The sequence below is a fragment of the Ambystoma mexicanum genome, chromosome 12 (assembly GCF_040938575.1).
Source record: "Ambystoma mexicanum isolate Mex_15411 chromosome 12, UKY_AmexF1_1, whole genome shotgun sequence".
In the NCBI taxonomy this organism is placed as follows: domain Eukaryota; kingdom Metazoa; phylum Chordata; class Amphibia; order Caudata; family Ambystomatidae; genus Ambystoma; species Ambystoma mexicanum.
In genome coordinates, this window is record NC_090936.1 from 1169595092 (window position 1) to 1169600510 (window position 5419).

Sequence of the window (5419 nt, forward strand, 5' to 3'; positions counted from 1 at the left end):
TGCTCAATGTCCTGCATTTTTTGGCCACTGGGTCATTTCAGCGGACCACTGCTATAGTGGGGGGGTCTCACAGGCCACGCAGTCACGCTGCCTACACCAGGTACTGGCAATCATGACAGCGCGCCCCTCAGTCCGCAGGCACATATACATGCCCAGAACACCCGCAGAAAGGCAGGCCGTTGTCCTGGATTTTTTCAGGGTGGCACACTTCCCCAAAGTGCTCGGTGCCATAGATTGCACCCATGTGGCCCTACGTCCACCTAGGGCCACTGAGCACATCTACCGAAACCTCAAGCACTGGCATTCCATCAATGTACAGGTGGTATGTGATGCAAAGGAATCATCACCTCTGTCTATGCAAACTACCCTGGCTCCACCCATGACAGTTTCATATACAGAATGTCCGCCCTGAGCCGGGCCCTGGAAGCTGGGCAGCATGGTGACACATGGCTCCTACGTCAGTACAAATGCCCTTGCACAGGCATGCAAGTCACACACAGACAAATATCCAAACCCTAATAATCTCAACTATTATCACCTCCCCAGGGGACAGTGCCTACCCTCTGAGCAACCACATGATGACGCCAATCCGGAACCCCACCACACCACCCCAGGTAAGATACAACGCCGCCCATATTGCAACCAGGGGCATAGTGGAGCGCACATTCGGAGTGCTCAAGTCACGTTTCCGCTCCCTTGACCGCTCTGGTGGGCAACTACTCTATGCACCACCAGTAGTGTGCAGGATCATTGTGGCAGCATGTGTCCTGCACAATGTTGCAACACGGCAGGGCGTCCCGGTGGACATGGTGGTGCCCCCACATCCCCAACCACAGGCACAGGCACTGCCCATGGGAGGGGACAGGGCACGTGGCGAGGAAGCCCGGACCCAGCTTGTTGCCACATTTTTCACCTAAACTCCCACCCCTGCGGAGTGCACACAGGCCTGGCACATACCAGGTGACAATCGATGATGACAAAGAGACAGTCAACTGTCACAACCCTACCACCCTGAGATAGTTGCCATGGAAGTGCCACATAGTCTTCATCCCTAGCTACTTAAACACAAGCTATCCTGTGTGACCAAAAGGCACACATATGACATATGACATGATATGGCCCATACACAAGTATTTCAAGGCGCAATGAGGCAGGGAGGGGGGAACAAGGGAAGACAGACAACGGTACTACTAGGCCAGGTGTCATTGAGATCGTGCAAGTGCAGGGGTAGGGGGAAGGGAAAAGGGCAAGGGGAAGGGTGGGGGGGAGTCCAGTACAGGGGAAGTAGCCCAAAAAAATAATACATAGGTCGGCTGGTGGCAACTGAATAGGTAAGTGCAGACAAGTGCTGGGAAGGGAGGGCTGTAGGGATAGAGAGACAGTACTGCAGTGCAGGGGTTGCCAGGGAGGCAGTGCAAGTGGAGAGTGGCTGGGCCAGGGACCGAGGTCGGTGAGAGTGGCCCAGTTGCAGCTCCTGTGCAGTTCCAGTGAAGAATTCTGCAAGGGAGAGGCGGAGAGTAAACAGAAGCAAAGAGGAAGGTCTTGAGGTGCTTCCAGAACTGGAGATGGTTCCCCTCAAGTTCAAGTCAGGCAGGAAGTCTGTTCCAGGGGGAGGGCCCTGCCGCGGAGAGAAATCTACCCCCAGCTAGTTGCTCTGAGAAGCGGATGACCCTGACATGCAAGGTGTGCATCACACACACCTGCAAAACAGGCCATGGCCATCACTGTCATGTCACTCAAACCCTCCCAAACATCTACATGACTTGGCAAGCAATACCCATACACCAACACAGTAACGATAAGGTACACATTGCCATGTCCTAAATGTACAGTGGCATCGGACAATGATGCCTGACCCGGAATCAGATGAAATGACAGACCAACAAAATCTCCCACCCAAAATGAGTCATTTCCAAATGCATTACAACAGTCGTAGACGTAACATAACAATGAATGCCTGTCTACATGCACATTATGCATTGCAAAATCAACACTGCAGCTCATTTGTGCAGTGTCCTACTCCTGCATCACACTGCTCAGCGCACAGCACAGTGAACAGCCATTGTGTGTGATGCACACCCTGAGCATCACATCTAAGTGACAGACCACATCAAACATCAAATTAGGCATGTACTGGATCCATAATCGGTCACAGAACATGTGCTGCAGGGACACAGTGGGCACCAGAAGGCAAACAGTGTACACGTGGATATGCAAGGGTGGGAGTACATGTAGTGCATCAGAGTGCAAGTGTGTGGTTCTGCAAGGACATGCACTCCACATATGCATGTGCACTCAAGTGACCATCAGTGTTCCCTACACATCACATGTGAACATTCACCATGTGTACACCCCAGCATGTCAAACCACAACTATCCCCTCACAACTGAAAGGAAAACACAACACATGAACAGGCATTGATCTGCAGAACACAACATGTACATAGGATCCCACCATTACTATGTCAGAGTTCCCATCACACTGCAGGGCAAGGCAACTATCAACAACAACCCTCCCCCCTCCCTCACAAATGACCATGACCCACTGAACAACTGCACCTGGGTCATGGAGCCTCCAACCCTCAATTCCACCTGGCCACAGGATCACATTTACCCTTCGTCACCATCTCCCACCTTGTGTGTAAAAAGATGCCTGAACCCTCAGAATCCACACTCATTTCCAAAATCACAAAATCCAAGGCATAAAAACGAACCCGAACACCCTCCAGTAGATGACTTGACGTAGCAGTACCTCACAAAGGCCAAGTACTACCACAATGATGCAACAACCAAGGTAGCACAGGAAAACAATATCACGACAGGATGTGAGACATGTGTGGTACATGACATAGGATGATGCACCATGAATGGATGTGTACTGTCACAGGTCCCCTGTACAGGCGCGGGAGTGTCACGAAACAACCACCCCACCATGTCCCGGGTGCCTGCAAGGTCAAACTCACACAGGTCCCTGAGACCTTGGTGGGGAAGGAGGTTCAGGGATATGCAGTCGGGACAGGTGTTGACACACTGGATGACTGGAATGAGTGGCAGGAGAGGGGAGGAGGAATGACACATTAAACTAGGGAATGCATGAAAATGTACAACCTGCATGAACACATACACAATCCAAACAAACCTGGACATCATTGTCATGGCCTTCTGTAGTCCAGGCTCAGGAGTGGTACGAACCAACCACCCCCTCTAGGGTTTTGGCGCCTGAAAGTTTGTGGCCTACACAGGCATCCGCAACCCCAGCGGGGAAAGAGGGTCAGGGAATGTTGCTTGGATAGGTACGGGAAGCAGGAGCACCGGGTAGAGGGTACATGTTTCAAAATTGCATAGGATCACGGGTGATTAGGGAGAAAAAACATACCAAATTGAACCACACATACATCCATGCATCAGTACACTCCCCAGCAAGCCTATGCAGAGCAGTTCGAAAGAAAAACAACAAGACACTTAGCTCTGGTTTTGAGTTCTGGCCTCCTGCCTACGCACTCTCAGGTCCGGTTACAGGAGCACTGCAATGCTACAAAGAAAGCCACAGTCAACAACCTGTACGTGCAAATTACACAAAAACACAACACCAAACATGCCCCATAGAAACAAACTACTCTACAAACAGACAATCTGGGGTCGATGCTTCGTACCCATATATAACATCACCCCTGTGACGGTTCATACACAGTCAATGCAGTAAGTCAGCCGCTGGTGGGTGCGTGGCAAATGGAACTCCAATGTGTCACAATTCACACAACATGCAATGTTCCCTGGGTAAGCCGACAGACCCATATAGCAAGCCATGACTACAGAGCAAGTTGCATACCACCATGACCGAAACAAAGTTGGCAGTGCATTTATCATAAAGTACATGGAAAAGACATGCACTGCACCCGAGTATGTCCCTTGCTGTATGTCCCTGTGAGCTGCCCCTTTCCGTGTCTCGGAAGGCTACATGGTTGATACAAGTGCCTCAATGGACCTTGGTGTATCAGAGGGTATGTGCCACTGCCCCTGCATGTGTCCCAGACAACCCTACTATCAACAGCCATCAGTCCACAAACACATCTGAGCTGCATTGTGTGCTTCAACACCAATATTCGTCTAAGCTCACCCTCAGTGCTGTGACTAAGCCTGCATGTGCAACTCGCCTGGTGCAAGCTTTGCTTTGTCGTGGCCCCCCTGTGATGCTCGCCTTGGCTGGAGTTCCTTGGAACATGTCAGCAGTTCTAGGATGTGGGTCTGCAATCACTGTGCCTCTGCTTGTGCACACATGTGCATGTGGGCACCAACAAACGGGTCCAGAATTCCGTCGTCCAATGGGCCATGTCTGCTGGCAAAGGTGCCCTGGAGGCTCATCCCCCTGCAGAAAGGGCATGAAACACATGATTAATGCTTCAAAGTCATCTGTGTGTGTCTCATCAGGCATCTCATTACTTGACCATGTCAGAGAGTCACATCACAAATCACACCATCAGTCCGTCTTTCACATCCAAAGTGTGGAACACTATCTACAGCATGAATTGCAACAAGCATGTGTACAGGAAAGATATGAAACATACTACACAATGCATAGCAATCAATGTACACATTAATCATGACACACCCCATCTAGCAAAAGCTGAACAGTGGACAATGACACCTAAATCATCCCCACTAGGGGTGTCAACACAAGTCACACAGCACCAGACATGCCACAGATATGACAGTCCAAAGCCCTTGTGTAATATTCTGTAACACCGAACCATCCTTGCGAGCCCATGGATAAGGGAGGCAGGAGTGGCATATGTGAGTCAAGGACCCCAAGCAGCAAACACATACACAAGACAACCATGAAGGGCCCAGCTGGAACAGACAGTGGATGCCTTCAAAAGCCACAAAGCACCGCACCATCACATGAAAGCACAATAGACTAGCAATTTTAAACTAAATCAACTATTAACTAATTACACTAACAATAGAAAACCTACATTACCTATTTAAACTAACTATCAAACAGAAGCTTAACTAACTAAACTAAAAGAAAAATCAAAAATGGCCACATACGACCCGGGGGGGAGGGGAGGCACCCAGGAGGGGGGAGGTACAGGGTGCTGCTCAACATCTACATGCGATGATGCTGAGCCAAAAAAAAAACCTCCATGGGTTCAACGCCTGCACAGCCCGACCTATGTGGGAGATAGATGGTCGTCCGGGTCTGGCTCATCCTGGAAAGGAGGACGTGGCACAGTAGCCTGGCCACGCATAGCCGCAGCTTGCCCCTCGTCGGCAGAAAGTCTGCCGGACGGGTGAGCCTGGTTCTGTGTGGCGATGTGACATAGGTCTGCATGCAGAACCTCACGTGATACACATGCTTCCTCTTGCAAGGTAGCACGTGTAACACGGAGTTCCTCCTGCAAGGCCTGGCTGGACAACCG